Source organism: Juglans regia, chromosome 6, assembly GCF_001411555.2.
Source record: "Juglans regia cultivar Chandler chromosome 6, Walnut 2.0, whole genome shotgun sequence".
NCBI classification, from domain to species: domain Eukaryota; kingdom Viridiplantae; phylum Streptophyta; class Magnoliopsida; order Fagales; family Juglandaceae; genus Juglans; species Juglans regia.
Window position 1 is genome coordinate 22,320,165 of NC_049906.1, and position 18,383 is coordinate 22,338,547.

The window sequence follows — 18,383 nt, forward strand, 5'->3', positions numbered from 1 at the left end:
GTTAGAGTTGATTATCAGGTTATATGAGTTAACTCTCCGGACCCTCGGGGACGGGGCGTTACATATTCATTGTAAACTTGTAATAATAATGTTTAAAAAGACTACGACTTGTTGAAGCATTTTTTTCATACCAAAGCAATGGAAAATTTGTAATGCCCCATATCTGGATGGATTGGAGAATTACTATCTGTCACTTATAAACATGTCTCCCAACACATCTAAATAAAAAATATTCAAAAACTTCATATGCAAAATCAATCTCATATCTTCTAAACAAACAGCTTAAAAACTTCACAAAGTCATTATTGCAATAATAATAAACCAAGGGGTCCACAATCTCCTGGTAGTCATAACGTAGCAAATTGATAATTCCATAAGTCCTACTAAAGCAAAAACATAATTAAATCTAAAAGACATCAAATCTAAAAGACATTAGTATTTCTTCATTTAACATCCTTTCCTCAGCTTAATCATGCTCACCATTCCTAATCCAGGTCCTCAGTTGGACTCTCCATATCATCTGAAAATATTATGAAAATAAGGGGTGAGTTATCAACAACTCAATAAGCAGAGAACATATGCTAACGTACAAACATGAGCATTTACAAAGTACCGTATGCAGAACAAAATATTTTCCAGAGTTTATCATGCAAAAAAACACATGTTTTCAAAAGTAACAAGGCGATGGTTTTAAGACAAGAATAACCCAAAGTACTTTGGCATAACAAAACCTGAACATCATCATCACATCAAAACAGAGCATCTTACAGAGCAGAGACCATGTTTCACCCCCGTGGTAGGGTTGTGCTATCCCCGGTTGCCAAACCAGGCATCGACAGAGATGAAATATTTCCTTTATTTTTCTCTGAGCCCCGAGTGTGCACACATGAAAGACCACAAAAAAATCACTTTGTTTCCAAAGTGGGTGCACTTAGAGACAGAGAAGTTGGTACTAGCCCAAACAGAGTAGAGCATAACAGAGCAAAGCAGAGACAGAGTCAAATACAAAATCAGTATGCCATGCCAAAGGTTTTTAGATGTTATATCAAAATAAAATAGTGTACCAAAACATAATCAAATCATTTTCACATGCTAAAAACAAAAGTCAGAGCATTTTTCTAAATCAATGCACAATTTTTCAGATTTCCAATATCGCTCTTTTTCAGATTTTAGAGACCACATGACAGAATTTAGCTCATGTCTACACAATGCATGTCAAAAGATATTTTTCCTTATCCATACAGATTTCATGAGTAATGCAAATAAGCGACCTAGATTGGTTTTGTTTTCCCAAGTTCTCATTTCATCACAAAATATGTAAAGTTTTTATAAAGTCAACCTCAGTCTTCATAACTCGTATAAAGCCTAGCATAAGAACCCCACTTACCTGACTCCTGCAGTGTATTATATATGCCTTGAATTCGACCTCTAATAATCTCGTCACCTATTTATAGAAAACAAAATATACACCAAGTGTTAAAAGGCCATTCACACAACTTTGATCCAAAATGATTAAAACTCATGATTCCAACCCTCATTTCAACAAAATAACCCAACACAAATAGCCAAATAATAAACCGAATAGCTCACACTTCAATCCAAAATACCGTATTTCAATTTCAATAATGACTGATACATCCACCAAACCAAAGTCAAACACACTTCGTCATATGAAACCAGCCATAAAAATAGTCTTGATTGCCAATATCAACTCAGACCATAACTTATAACCCACAAGGAAATCACATCAATTCCATAGTCTATATAAACACTCAAAACAGACATCAACAACCCTGAACAGTTACAGAACTCCTCCCACACAACCACATCAAACTCAACAGCCACCCTTTATAACTTTTTGTCAAAAACAACTCACCAACAATTTACATAGCCCTCAAGTTCAATTTTAAAACAATAGAAATTTTCCAACGATCACAACAATATAAGCCACTAATTTACACCATGTAAAATGTAAAATGGACACTCGGGTTACCTTACCTTTGTTCGACAGGGCTCGACGTCAACACCTCGGCACTGAGGTTAACTACTTCACAGACGGGAGAGAACAAGAGAGAAACGAGAGTGGGTGAGCGTCTAAAGGGGAGAGTAGTGAGGGAAAAATCGCAGCGACACTACCTGAAATCTCAAAGCAGAAACACAGAAAATAGAGGAGTAAGAGAGAGGGCGTCAACTTGAGAGAGAAACTGATTGTGAGGGAAAAGAGATACGGTTGAGAGGAAGGGTTTTGGGAGAGAAGAAAACCGTCAAGAATTAAATGAGAAAACTCACAAAATGCAAAATAGAAGGAGGAAAAATTGGGTGAGGGAGAAACTGAAAAGGATCTTACCTGGAAGAGAAAACGGCATCGTATTAAGGGGTTTTGGGTTGGCTTCAGCTGACATGGGCCTGGGCTTCACAAAAATACCACGGAAGTTTTCAAATTCATATTTGGGTCAAATGGACAAGTACGGTTTGACATTTTTCCTAAGAAAGTACAACTTGACCACTGTAGATTTTCAGAGTGAACCATGAAGACTCATAAGCTCAGTTAGATATTGAGATGAGATGATTTTAGATGAATTGGACAAAATGTTATTAAAATAATTTTTTTATATTAATATTGTTTTAAGATTTAAAATATTGAATTATTTATTATATTTTGTGTGAAAATTTAAAAAAATTGTAATAATGAGAGGAAATGAAATGAGATAAAACCATCTCTATATCCAAACATGGCCTTATCGCCCCACACTCAGAAGTCCAGAGAGTTAGCTCTTGTAATCTTACATTGTCTTCCATAACAGATTTGTACACTCTAATATTCCATCAAAATACACAGTCTCAAAATTTCCAAGACAAACCATACCAAAACTAATATAAAATCATAAATCAACTAAAGAGACTCCCAAAATGAATACTTGTACCCTCGGGTACTTATTCTTCTATGATCTTCACAACTTCTTTAACACAATCTACTCTTACTTGCCAGTAGGACCATCATAATCATCTGAAAATATTATGGAAATAAGGAGTGAGTTATCAACAACTCAGTACGCAGAGAACATATACTAATATGTAAACATGAGCATTTTCAGAATGCATAATTCAAAACAAAAATATTTACTTTCAGAATTCATAATAAAAAACATTTGCTTTCAGAATGCAAGATCAAAACAAGTTACTAAAAATTTCAGAGTGAAGCTTTCAGAAAGTTTTCTTATTCAAAATCTTTTGGCATATCAAAATCTAAGATCTCATTTTCATCATATCGAGGCATCACATCGGGATAGATACCATGTTTCACCCTCGTGGTAGGGTTATAAACCACCATTATACCCATGGCTGGGCCATATACCATGTTTCACCCTCGTGGTAGGGTTATAAACTACCATTATACCCACGGCTGGGCCGTATACCATGTTTAACTCCCGTAGTAAGCTTATAAACCACCATTATATCCGTGGCTGGGCTTTATCCACTATTATAATCCGTGGTTAGGCTGTATCCACTACTATTACCTGTGGTTAGGCTATATCCACTATTATAACTCTTGGTTTAGCCGTATCCACTATTCTAACTAGTGGTTGGGCTGTAAAGAAAATCGCACAGAACAATATAATCAGACTTAATCAGAATACAAAATCAGAATCTTATGCCAAGGTTTCCATATATCGCGACATATCCAAAACAAAGTACTGAACAAATTTAGACCTTTTCATTTATTCAAAAACAGTTCCAGAACATTTTCATATCACATGTACAAATTTTTATAAATTGCATATTCGTTCATTTTGCATAGTTCAAAAACAGGATATACAAAATTAGCTCATATATACACCAATCATGACAGAAAAATATTTTCTCTTATACAACATTCATGCATATGTGGAAACACATAACTGAGGTTATTTTTGGATTTCTTTTCAAAACAAACATGCATATTTTCAAATCAAACTCGTTTCATTTTCTTCTTTTATGCAAAGTCTAGTATATGAATACCGCTTACCAGGATTTCTTAACTTTTGAAAATTTTCCCACCACAGTACTGAGCAATCTTCAATCGTCACCTATAAAAATTCATGTAATTTAAATCAATCTCCAAGGAACAGACATCTCATATTTACACCTGAAATATCTATTTTAATACCTCCAAAACCTAAAGTTTCTCTTAATTCTAAAATACCATCACTTTTCCAAATCCATCAATATTCACTTAGTTTCTCCGACTTAAATCCTAACTTATTACTATTGTAATCAAACTATAAATTTAATACTAGATAATATAATTATAACAAAATATTGTAAAATAAACAACAACTATTATTTAATAAACTAGATCATATCTGAAGTGTCAAAATAAAATTACACCATTATGGATTACTCTTAAAATAAATCTTTACTTAATAACATGTTAAATTACTTAATAACTATAATGTTTTATAATCATTATTTAAACTAATGGTTTTTTCTATTGTTTTAATGGTATAATTTGTAAGAAATGACAATTTAGAAGAAAAAGTAGAATGTTTGTATATTTGACTTTTTGGAACATTAGGAATTGTCCAATCCTGTAGATTTCTTTCAATATTTATTATACTATAATCTTCCTGGTTGATGTTATTAGGTTCTATGGAGATACTAGTAGTGGATTCATTAGGTTTGAATAAAGAATTCATTGAGACAGATTTTTAAGCAAAGATTTCCTATATCCAAAGAGAAATATGTAAATTAAGAATTTGAGGGAACACCGCCGAGGCCACCTTTAAAGCCTTCCAGCATGAATGGGCTGACCATCAGTTTTTCATGACTTACCAAGACAAGCTTCCAAAAATACTTCATTCTCTTTTGTTATAGGTTATCTTTGTAAAGATTTGTATCAATGATTTCATACTCTTTTTTTTTTTAAAGCAAGAATCCTTAAGTGATTTCTTACACTTTTAATTTCGTTTCTTAAGAAGTTGTAGTCAGCTTCATAATATTCTATTGACACTTGTCTACTTTGATATACATGATATTTAGTTATCATTAGTGTATAATCTTGTCTCATCAATTGTTGTTGCCTCTTAAGATCTCTTATGTTATTATTAATATTTCTAATTCAAGTCTTAGACTATAATCTAGACATCTTAACTCATATAAATCACGAAAATTAGTACTATGAGCATAATAATTATTCATCATAAAATATGCAATTCAAAATCACAAAGAACAGAAATATGCTTTCATTCATATTGGACTAGTACAAGTAGCTATAAAACCACTCACTAGAAGTAGATTAAACACCTCAGTATTACTCTGTTTAAGAGATGGAAGACATTATAATTTTCATGATTCATTACCTGGAATGGTAAAATCAAGCCTGTTCGAAGGGCCAGTGTGACGCCCCCAAATTCCGCTTGGGATCGGACGGACATTTGAAGTGTCGAGACATGCAACACAAGGTTACCTGCCCCCGTTCATGACATATAAGATGCAATATTCCTAACATGCATCTAGCATTATGCAATATTTGCAGCGGATAATTTTTTTCTTTAGCAATACTATGCACCAAACTAAAATATCCCAAATACTTAAAACATACTCCATACTTAACGACATACTAAACAACTAAGATCACAATAATAGTCCATAAGGTTGTGATCAAAAGAGTGCTGGAGATTGAACTCCACCAATACAAGTAGTAATCTGAGGTAACTATTGTAATACCATCTACGTCGCATCGTCGCTTAGTCGGCCGTTTCCAGTTGGTCGATTCCCGGTTCTCCTTCAGATCCTAAAACAAAATCTACCATTCGGAGGGAATGGTAGTTGGGACTACCATAGTGAGATTTGATTACAAATCTCAGCAAGTTAACAGAAAACTTCCACACAGGTTAATGATGCATGCATGGCAGTAAAAGCATGAATGCGTAATCAAATCATAAGTAATCATAGCATAATTTGACATACAACATAACATAACTGGCATAACTTAAACTGAAACTGAAGCTTAGCATGAACGTGACTTGAAACCTAGCATGAACGTGAACTTGAAATATAACATGGACTTAAAACATAACATGAACGTGAACATGCATAATTTGAACATGAACTTGAGCATGACATAACATAAATGTGAACTTAGAACATAACGTAAATGTGAACATAACATAACATGAACTTGAAACATATTCTTGTCTCATGGGATTACCATGATTGCATGAACGTAAACTTGAACGTAACATAACGTGAACTTGAAACATGACTTGAACGTGAAATACATGAACTTGGAATCTTATTCAATAGACTTAATCATTAAAGTGACCATATGGGTGCTACACAGGTCCCCTTGAGCCGTGTGTCCCTGCCGATTACCGCATCACATCACAGGTTTCTATACCAGCTGTGAGTGCGTTAATACGTACTCCACAGTTGTTGTGGCCCCACGTATTCTACGTGTCACAATTGCTGTGTCTCACGTAGTGTATGCTCCACAGTTGTTGTGGCCCCATACTTCATGCTCCACAGTTGTTGTGGCCCCATGACTTATTTGTTTGTGCCACACTTGCTGTGGACACACGTAACGTAATGTGTGGCACCATCGGCGTTAGTGCCTGGCGCGCTCCGGTGACCAGCTAATTAGGCCCCATTCGCAACCTGTTGACTGTACTTTGTCAACCCAGGGAATTTCACACCTATTTAGACACTCCAGCGTGAACAAAGGAGTTCCACTAGGATATTACCCCATCCTAGCGCTTAGGGTCGTGATTGACATGAATAACTTAACTGGCATACATGACATTTCGTAACGTGACGTAACATGATCGTGACATAAAAGACAAAAGTCCTGACGTAGCATGACATGACATGAACATAAGATGACAGACATGACATACTTCAAGACATAAATGTAACAGAATACATTTCATAACATGGCATACATGTAACATGCAACATTTCGTAACATGGCATACCATATAACAGACAACATTTCATAACATGGTGTAACATGTGACAGTGAATCTTACATGACATGAAATACATGTAACAGATGGCATACTTAACTTAACATGACATGCTTGCAATGTATAGGAATACGTGACAGAATATCTTTTGTAACAGATGAATAATTCATGACAGAATAAATTCTGTGTAACAGATAAATATGTAATGACTTGGCATGGCACATATGATAACATGCATACATACAATTTAGTTCCCTTACTTATCACTCATACACATTAAACTGATAGTAAGTTAAAAGCTAACTTACCTCGATCGTCGCGTTCTACTAGAATAAAGCGCGAAACACGAGGAACTGTAAAAGGTTATTCTAAAAGTTAGAAATTAATTACTAACAATTAGAAATGTGAAAAGAGACAACTTAGAGTAAAATTACCATTTTACCCTCTACATGTGGGCAAATGACCATTTTACCCCCTAACTTAAGGATTTGATATCCTAATTCCAAAAAATTACCAAAATTTACATTCCTCATGTAAATTTTGTCCCAAACTCAAATCTCAACTCAGAAAAATTTAAAACCAATCACAACTATGAAAAACTCACTATGGCCGAAACCTACATAGGCCATTTGTCTTATTTTGGTTGCAATTCTTTCAAGTTCCAAAACTCATGAATAAACCAAAATCTTGTAACAAAGATCTTCCTATCCTAAGTTTAAAAACACCCTTAAAACTATCCATTAAGAAAAAGCTAATTATCAATACCAAACTTTTTGTAAAAAGACCCAAACTTTTTAACAAAAAGTAAACCTTAAATCACAAGTTTTGACCTTAATAAAAACATCTCCAAGAATTCCAAAAAAATCAAATCTTACTTCTAACATATTCATAACATCATCCTAAGATCAAACATGCTTTAAAACATCAAACAAAACTCACCAAAAAACACAAAACAACACTTGGAGTTTTTGGTTTTAAACTTAGTCCAAAACAGAAACTGATTTTCCCAACTAACTATGATCAATCTCTTGATCCATGGCTTAAAGACATGTGATCTTCAAACTAACACATCACATGGTTTAAAATGTGTCCTAAAGAAGATCCAACCATCAAACTTAAAATCACATGGCTAAAATTTAATAAAACATGGATCTAACTCAAAAACATCAAAGTTTAGGCCTAACCGAAATCCTCTTGCATAGAAAATCATATCTTTAAAAATAATACTAATATCTTCGAAATAACATCCTAACATGTATATAAGAGGCTTAGGATCATCATATAAAAATATCAAAGCCTTTGGAATAAGATTAAACCACGAAATATTCAAACTTTCACCAATCAGAAACTGTTTTTCCACTTCCAGTTTTCAAGTTTCTAACTCTAAGCAAATCTATCATCAAAAGCTTTATTCATGCAACAAAACCTCAATGAAAATTCATAAACACATGTTAACAACACTCCATAAAATTTTCGGACCAAGATAAGTCCATTAGCTTGGTCAAAACTTCCAAAACATAACATACTCTCCAGTTTCACGTCCAGAATGACCTTTCCATGGTTAAAAATACTTTTGACCAACCAAATGAGAAAGGAATGAGACTAATAATATATCCATGGAAACTAGACTCAAAGACGAACAACTTATGTGAAGGAATCATCGTGCGAAAATACTTACAAAGGGTCGTAAATGGCCACGCAAAAAGTCCCAGAAATCTGCCCGAGAGAGCTCTTTTGGGTTTCTCTCTAAGAACGGGAGAAAGAAGTGATAAAATGGAGAGAAGTATGTCTTGCACGACTTTAGACTTCTGGAGGGAGAAGTTATGGGCTTGAATGACCCTTGATTGGAGGTGGATATGTGACATAAAGTGGAGAATAGAGAGGGGCAGATACTGCTTGCAGCAGCTGTGAATGATGGAGGTTGATGGAGTGGATTTCTCCTTCACATCAAGGCACTATTGGGTGCAGCCAATGGCAGTGGATGGTCTGCCATGTGGGGGAGGAAACTTCTCCAAGAAGCTTTGCCAAGGTGGCCAATTTCGTGGGCCTTGGTGGGCCCCACCAAGTGGGCTTCAATTTGGGGTTTAAAGGGGGTTTGGTTAGGGTTTGAGATGCTATCAATCCCAAAATCAATTTTTCTTGGCCCAATCAAATTCCCAAGGTTTAAAAGGTTGAATAATGATGTCATAACAAGGATTTGATTAATTAATAGCATGTGGAAGTGATTTAATCAAGTGATTAAACACAATGCTAGAAATCGGATTAAAAAGGGTTTGGAGGCCAACTTTAGGGTTTGGGAAAACCATTTAGGGTTTTGGTTTTAACCAAGCTTTTGGGGTTTCAATTGGATTCCAATCATTTAGGGTTTTGCTAGGGTTGAAACCCTCTTTGGTCTGGCACAAATTGGTTGAACAGATGAAACACAACTTTGCTTAAGTGACATGATCTCACACCTTGATTCCTTCACAAATCTATCTAATGGTTCTTCTTTGTGTCAAGTGTCTAATACCATTCACTAAGTGTGTCTAAAATCTAGCCAAGTGTCCAAATAAAACTTCTTTAACCTAATTTGGACATTCCACACTGTGATTTTGAAAACACTGCAATGGGTGCGCTTATCGAGGTTACTATTCACTCCAAAAAAATACATAATAAACTTAGTACTAAAAATTTCTAAATATTCATATTAACTTATAGTGAAAATCGTTTAACGAAATTCAACCCTGAAGTGCCCCTAAAAATAATTTCACAATTTTCAACAGACGTTTCGTCCGGAATTATGAAAATAAGTTATTGCGCCATAAAATCCTAAATAATCCTCTGAGTCTAATGGCGTAGACCATAACGCATTCTGACACTTCTAATTACCTCAAATAATTAAACTCATATTACTAGCACCACAGTGAGTGATAACACTGACTATGTTGACAGACTAAAACGTATGCGATTGGTCGATTCGTAAAAACTTATGGGGTTTTCACGAGATTTCTAAAGTCAATAGAAATTCCACCAATGAATTTCTAGCGGGCTGTTACAGCCAGTTTATTTTAATTGTTATCCTAATTATTCTCTTTCATTATTCGATGCTAATATTTTACATGCGTTAACTTTAAATATTAAAACAAACGGTTATCAGATGATGAAAGGATCACATCCTTTAATAGTAGTTTATAGGATCCATTATAAATTAATGAAAACAACATTAGAACCAAAGGCCCTTATTACCAGTCCAAAAAGATATACATTATTATTACAATCTAGTACACAAAACTCTAGGATACAAAACCCTAAAAAAATCAATTGGAATCAAATTAATCTTCCTAATGAATGACAATTAGAGAATATTACTCCATTACCTAAGATAGAGAATAATTCTAAGAATGATTTTGAATATATAGATCAAAAAGTGGACGGAACAGTCCAAATAGCTTTTCAACCCTTTAGAAGATCTTTTTTACATTTTTCTTCTCCAGCATCCTCTAGTTATCATACACCCAGATTTGTTCTTACATCAATCACTCGAATAAATCTCAAAATTTTGACACCAGATCATTTGACACTAGATCCCAGAATCTTGACACAGATTCGGGGAATTATTCCCAGAAATATTATTGACACACCAGTATAAACTATTAGCTTTCTCTTATCGGATAATTGTATTTTCAATAAAACCATTAATGTACTTTTAAAACAAGAAGATATTATATTAGAATTAATAGACAAAAATAGTAACCGCCAAGAAAGAAAAGATTATTTAGAAAAGCTAAAATATACTTTTAATAATCAAAACACTTCGGTAACGTCACCCTCAATACCTTACAATTTTTCAGAAATAATAGAAAGATTTAAAACATTTAAACAAAAAATTACGATACAAGATATACAACAAGAAATCAATGAGATAAAATAAGATATTAGAAATTTGAAAACATCGAATCTTAAATTAGAAGTTTCAAATAAAAAATTATTACAAGAAATTATATTATTAAAAATAGAGAAAAACGGAAATAATTTTCATGATAAAGAATAAGAAGAGTGTTCAACATTAGTTATAAAACATGAAACATATAATTTCATTAATATCCTTGATAAGATAAATTTTAAAAAATGGTATGCTGAAGTAACAGTTTCAATTAATCAAGAATTTTCTTTCACTACAATTATCATATTAGATACAGGAGCAGATTTAAATTGTATATAAGAAAGCTTAATACCTTCTAAATATTTGGAAAAAATAAAAGAAACATTATCTCAAGCTAATGGAACAAAACTAAACATAAATTATAAATCATCTAATGCACATATTTGTAATAATGGAATTTGTATTTTAAAACAACATTTATTTTAGTAAAAAATATTAATACTAAAGTAATATTAGGAAATCCCTTTCTTGTCCTACTTTATCCTTTATTTGCAATATAAGAAGGAATTTTTACTAAAATATTTGGACAATAAATTCAATTTAAATTCTTGTTTCCTCTAGTATCAAAAGAAATTAACTCTTTAAAGGAAGCTTCATTAACCAGAGAAATTAATTTTTCAACAAAAAATATAATTAGAAGAAAAGAAAAACAGATAAGTTTTTTAAAATAAGAATTAAAATATAAAAGAATTCAAGAACAATTAAAAGACCCGTTATTAACCCAAAAAATTGATAATTTTAAAACTATAATTGAAAATAAAGTATGCTCTAACCTGTCTAATACTTTCTGGAACAGAAAACAACATATAGTTGAATTACCCTATAAAAAATGATTTTTTGATAAATATATTCCAATAATGAATTATTAGATTACTGCAAAAAGGAAATTAATGATTCTAATAATGAATTATTCCAATAATTCTAATAATGAATTATTAGAATACTGCAAAAAGGAAATTAATGATTTAAGAACTAAATGATTAATAAGGAAAAGAAAATCACCATGGAGTTATGTTGCCTTTTTTATGTTAAAAAAAGGCAAAATTAGAAAGATGAGTTTCTCGTCTAGTCATCAATTATAAACCTTTAAATAAAGTATTACAATGGATTAGAAACCCAATTCCTAATAAAAAGATTTATTATCTCGACTATATAATGCTATAGTATTTTCAAAATTTGATATGAGCAATGAATTTTGACAAATCCAAATTGCTGAAAAAGACCGTTATAAAACAATATTCATTGTTCCCTTTGGACATTTTGAATGGAACGTTATGCCCTTTGGATTAAAAAATGCTTATACTAAATTTCAAAATATTATGAATGAGATATTTACCCATTTTACTCATTTTTTGATAGTTTATATAGACAATGTATTAATATTTTATTCATCTATTGAACAACATTGTAAACATTTAAATATTTTCGTTGAAATCATCAAACAAAATGGATTAGTCATTTCATCACCTAAAATAAAATTATTTCAATATAAAATTAGATTTTTTGGACATGAGATTTATCAAGGAACTATTACACCAATTAGCAGAGTAATAAAATTTGATAAATTTTGAGATGAAATAAAAGATAAGCCACAATTATAAAATTTTTTTAGGAAGCCTCAATTATGTTGTTGACTTTTATCAATCTCTTAGACCATTATGTAAACCATTATTTAAAAGATTAAAAAAGAATCCACCTCCATGGACAAAAAAATATACAAATATTATAAAACAAATTAAGGCTCATGTTAAGAAATTACCATGCTTAGGACTCCCATCTCCTCATACTTTGAAAATCCTTGAAATAGATGCCTCTGATCTTGGATATGGAGGAATTATGAAACAAAAATTATCAACTAATCTGAAACAAATTGTTCGATTCCATTCAGGATGTTGGAATCCTGCCTAAAACAATTACAATACTATTAAGAAAGAAATTTTAGCTATTGTGTTATGTATTTCTAAAAATCAAGATGACTTGTTGAACTAAAAGTTTTTACTTAGAATAGATTGTAAATCAGCCAAGGAAGTTTTGATTAAAGATGTAAAAAAACCTGGCTGCTAAACAAAGAATAGATTGTAAATCAGCCAAGGAAGTTTTGATTAAAGATGTAAAAAAACCTGGCTGCTAAACAAATATTTGCCAGATGGCAAGCTATATTAAGTATTATTTATTTTTAAATTGAACATATTAAAGGAGAATCTAATTCTCTTCCTAATTTTCTATCCCGATAAATCTTACAGGAAAAATCATGTTAACTTCAAAGTCAAAAGTAAAGTCCAAATCTTCATATGCACGACCACCATCTCCTCCCTATCCTTCATCTTGTCCTTTTGCAACTCCGAGACCATACACGGTATTGGGGTCATTACCACAAAACATTAGACCATCTTGCAATTCATTCACACCACTAGCCCCTCCAAAATTACCAACTTACTCTAAAGCTGTTTCCCCTCCTTCCTCTTTTCCTTCCCAAATTATATTACTATCTCAGCCTTCTTCATCTCCCATTATCATCAAATCCCATTGGCACCCAGTCTTCCCAATCGAATATGAAATTCAACACCTGTCTGATCCCTAAAAATTACTTGATGCCTTTCTTTTACCAGACTGACATTATGTTCTGCAGAATATTAAGAAAATCCAGTATTTTTTTGAATTCATATTAGCAGATACCGATTCAATTATTCTTTCTGAAATTTTTTGTTCTCTTCAAACTCAATCTTCTCCACCTGCATGTCCTATTATTGCTTTTCACAAAGTTACCATTAAACAGGTTCTCACTTTGGATCAATAGGAAAAAAATCCTTATTTAACAAAAAAATTTTCTCATCCTTATAATCCGCCTTATTATGATTATCAGCAAGCATGGACAAAAATGTCATGAAGCAGAAGCATGTCTGGGCAATGTCATGAAGTGATGTGGTTATTGATAGTCGTGCTTACGATGTGTGAAGAGTTAGTGCAGGAATGACGTAATGGGAACGTGACGAGATGTCACGATGTGACGGGAGTACATGAGGAACTGTACTCACAATGAGTTAGGAGTTGACGTAGCAGAATGTTGGGTAACGCGACAAGGTCACAGTGTAGCTTTGGAGCAGTCTCAAGCTATATGGTGTGACACAAAGCATAGTTGTGAAAGAAGTCTTGTCGTGCTAAGTGTTGGGATGAACTGTTGAAAGGGACGGGTAGCATAAAGAGTCATGCTAGCCGAGTAAGAGAAGGTTGGTATCGGAGTATGATGCTTGTTTACACAAGCATGTGATCAACGTGTTATATGTTGATCTTAGGTGATGAAGGGGTAAGGTACATGTGTAATCTGGTGAGACACATATGCCGGATAGATTCACTATATGTAATGGGTGATCTGTCCTAAGCATAGTTGCACGGTACTTAAGCCTCAGAGTTGGCTTAGAGCCGTGTGGCTTGTATGGATGGGAATGAGGATTAGTGTAAGCTAAGATGCATGAGTGAAGGGTGTTTTGTCTAGGATTGAGATGCGTGATTCCTAAGGTTTTGAATTTCGTTCTGTACCGGCCGGTACGGCCGAAATTTTTTGTACCGGCCTTCCGGCCGGTACAGGGACTATATTCATTTCGTACCGGCCGGTACCGGATGTATCGGCCTATACCGGCCTCAATTTCGGTTAGTACCGGTCGATATTTCGGCCAGTATTTTTTTTTTTTTCATTTTTTCAAACTACAAGTTTATTTTTTAACCCTCAATTCAGACTAGACTATTTATAATTTATATATATATGTATTTATATATAATTTATTTATATATAGACTATTATTTTGAAATATAATTTATTTATATATCGACTATTCCGAAATGTTATCCCGAAACGCTATCTCGAAACGGTACCGGTACCGAAATATTTCGTTCCAGTGCCTTGACCGGTACAGCATCCGGTACGGTATTCAAAACATTGGTGATTCCATCAATTAGGTGGTCAATAAGAAGAGTAAGACAAAGGTCCTAGTATCTTAACCTTAAGGTGAACCATGGGTTCACTTTAGTGGATGAGCACTCGAGGCAAGACCTTGAGTTGAAAAATGTGGTGATTGTAATGGATCCCTGAAAGCCTTGTCATAGGAAGGGACATGAAAGAGCACGGGATAGAAGGAGAGTGTTCCAAGTGAAGCATAGCTCTATTTCTAGTTTAAGGTACTTATGCATTAGATAGAGAATGACGTTAAGGTTATGTGTATGCATGTAGGTTGTCATTTGACATGCGCATGAATGGACTGCATGGTATGAAAGTAACATGGAGTCCAGGTAAGTATTGCGTTCATACTCTTCTAGAGTTTTCTAAAATGTACGAAAATAAAAAAGGAAATGCTTTCTCTTCACGATGCTTTCGAAAGAAAATGCTAAGTGTTCAAAGGTATACGTATGTACGGCCCCTCCTTGGCAGCCCCTTTTTACGTAACCAAAGTATTAATTGTAGGCATGTGAATGGATGACTATACGGTATATCTATTGTATGTATTTTCCTAGAAAAGAAAAGAAATGCTGAGGCCAGTGCCTTGGCTTTAAACTGATGCTTTGACCGACACGAAGAAAGTGTTTTAAAATGCCCCCTATGAACCGATGCTTTTATGGATGCCATGAACTGATGCTTTTATGAATGTCATGAGGTGATGCTTATGGATGCCATGAAAGACGACATTTAAGCGCATGCTCATGAAATGATGTTTTCTCACAAAAAGAAATGTTTTCTCATGAAAGGACTGTTAAATGAAAGAACGAATTGAATGAAAGCTCCAGCTCTTTAGAGCTGACATGAATGAACGAAATGAAAGGTCTGAAATGAAATGAACGTTTAATGTATGAACATACATAACGGCCATATGAATGAATGAAAATGGTACCAATGAATGGGCAGATTGCAATGTTGGGTAAGTAGTACTGGTAGTGCACCCAGTGTTGCCCTCTGACTGAAAAGGGATTTCCAACCCTTGGCCACAGGCAGAGTTCGGGTCCAAAGGAACACCATTAACCCTAACACATGGGGCATAACAGTGTGTACCGGCCAATGAAAGTAATAAGAATGAATGGATGGATGCTTGAATGCACGAATGCATGTATTCTTGAAGAAATGAAGGCATTGATGGGAGAAATGTTTTACGAAAAGGAAGCCCATTTTTAAAAGCAAAATCCTGTCCAGTGACGTTTATAAATGAATGCACATATGCATGTATAGTATATATGGTATGATGAATGCATGACTGAAAACGTATGTTGTTATATTTTAACTGTATGAAGTAATATTTACGAGTCTTCCACTCATTTTAGTTTTTATGTATGCCCCTTCCCCCCACAAGAACAGAATCAAGTACGCGTCAGGACGAACACGACCCATGGGGAAGAGCATAGAAGTCTAGGCATGAGTTTTAAATGTATAAGAGGCTTTTTTATTAGTTAAAATTAACGTTTTCTGCTGTAAACCTCTTTTATTGTCAAAACATGTTTTATTTTATAAATGTAGAGTCTTGCATCCTGGGTATGCAAGTAAAAAGTTTTAAAATATTTTATAAAAAGTATTACCACAAGGATGGGCGTTACACATCAGGTCTCTTCTTCTCAATAGGTCTCTCATTCTCAGGGTAACTCAGCTGTCTCTCCTTCTCAAGATTACTCACCCTACATGGAATCTCAAGATCCATAAAATCTGGAATTAGCAAATTATGATCCCCAAATTATGTGATTCCATAAGATTATTTTCGTGTCAGATTATTGTTCAGAAAGACAACAAATTACTTTGTATATATCAGTTCATGTGTCTTGTGCTGTGTTAGTTTGTTTTTAGTATCGGCTGATATTGTTCATATTTTTAGTGTCGGTTGATACTGTTATTGTTTTTAGTGTTGGCTAATACTGTTCATGTATAATTAGAATTACTATGTTGTACTGTTCTAGTATCTATAAAAAGTGGTTCGCGAAGGAAGAAGAGTATTCAGAATTTTCCATCTAAAGCCTCTTCCTCTCTCGCTCAAACCACTCCACTGAGTCCTCCTCACTTTGTAAATCTTCCTTTCTTCATTACTTCATGTCCTCAGCTTTCTACACCTTTGAGAGCTAGTCTCCTTGTAAGTTTTATGTTTTAATAAAAAAGTTTATTTTGTTCTTTTCTATTTTATTTACTTCCTCATGTATATGGTGAGTTATACCGTCTGCATTATTTGCTATCATACATATGGCTGGTTTTACCGCCTATTATTCTTATTCTTAGTAATATTATTACTAGCCATTTATTACTTGAGATTTACTGTTTCGGTATCATAATTAAATTAGAATTTATTAACACGTATTAAAAGTTTTAAAACACATTAACACAACTTTCAAGTTCAAAGTTTAAAACACAATAACACAACTTTTAAGTTCAAAGGGTAAAAAAGTAATTTCATTTAATTAAACAATGCATTACCAAAGCTTCAGTAGAACTTTTGTTCGTAGAAAGTAAAGCCATGTTTCGAAAAATAGGAGTTTGCGAGGCAGCGGCTCATCGAGAAATGGAGAGCACGATGGGCGGCGAGCTGGGCGGTTGTCTACTGTGGTGGGGCAGCAGGCTGAACACTGGTTAGAGAGAGAGTGTGATGAGAGAGAGCCAAGTGATGAGAGAAAGAGAGTCCAAGAGAATGAGGGGCAGACGACAGTGCTTACCGTGAGGGGAAACAGTGGTCCTGGGCTCTATAGATCGGCGGTGCTGTGTAGTCTTCCCGGCGCTGAAGAGGGTTGAGTAGTGGCTGCATGGGGTGGCTGGGTTGTAGCTCAACGTGGAGGGAGCGATGCTCTGTTTTTTGAGAACCAAAACAGAGGTGCGTCGGTGATGTGAGGGGCCGCGTAACTGCGATGAACGGCTGCGGAAAAAGGGGTCAACGGACGGGGCTGGCGGTTTGCGGTGGTGCAGCAGCTTGGATTGGTGGTTCTCGGTTTCCGCTCGGGCTGCAGCTACGAAAGGGAGGCGGGAGGCAGCGGCTACACTTCGGTGGTGCAAAACAGAGACTTGTTAAAGGCGGTGGTTTATGGTGGAGGAGTGGTAGCAGTGAATGGGGGTTGGCGCGGCCAGGTGGCTTCTCTGTGATGGTGGGACTTGGCAGTGACTACACTTCGGTGGCGCCAGTTTTCACGTGACGATGGAGATCGATAAGGGTCTCGATGATGGTGGTTGATGGTTATGGTGGGGGTGTTCCGTGTTTTGATGCGGGAAAAACAAACACAGTGGTTGGGGAGTGGCTTGCTGAGACTAAGTATTCAAGTGCAAAGTTTTTAGAATAAAGCAGAAGAAAAATACACAACGGTTGAAAAACAAACCGTTTGACCTAAGAGACAAAAAAACAAACAACAGAGCGGTGGAAAGGAGGGAGGGGAAATCATGAGGTGCATGCGGGGGAGTTGTCCGCACATGGGAGTAATGGGTAGGAGTCCAAAGAATTAAAAAACATAATGAGTACTTGACATGATGTTAAACTTAGTGGAGTGGTGGTGGTGGAACCAGGTATTACATC

At 34.6% G+C, this 18,383-nt stretch overlaps 1 long non-coding RNA gene across 2 annotated transcripts; it reads right to left on the bottom strand.

Moving 5' to 3' along the window:
- Window positions 1-295: 295 nt before the first annotated feature.
- On the bottom strand, window positions 296-18,128 carry LOC108998349. 2 transcript variants are annotated; one of them, XR_001997318.2, is made up of 6 exons: window positions 17,539-18,128; window positions 17,303-17,451; window positions 12,626-12,726; window positions 4,007-4,067; window positions 1,388-1,444; window positions 296-520 (listed from the first exon to the last, which is right to left on the bottom strand). It is a non-coding gene; the product is annotated as an uncharacterized LOC108998349 (long non-coding RNA). The 2 variants fall into 2 exon arrangements; XR_001997319.2 differs by lacking the exons at window positions 296-520; window positions 1,388-1,444 and adding an exon at window positions 2,744-3,007.
- Between the last annotated feature and the right edge of the window lie 255 nt (window positions 18,129-18,383).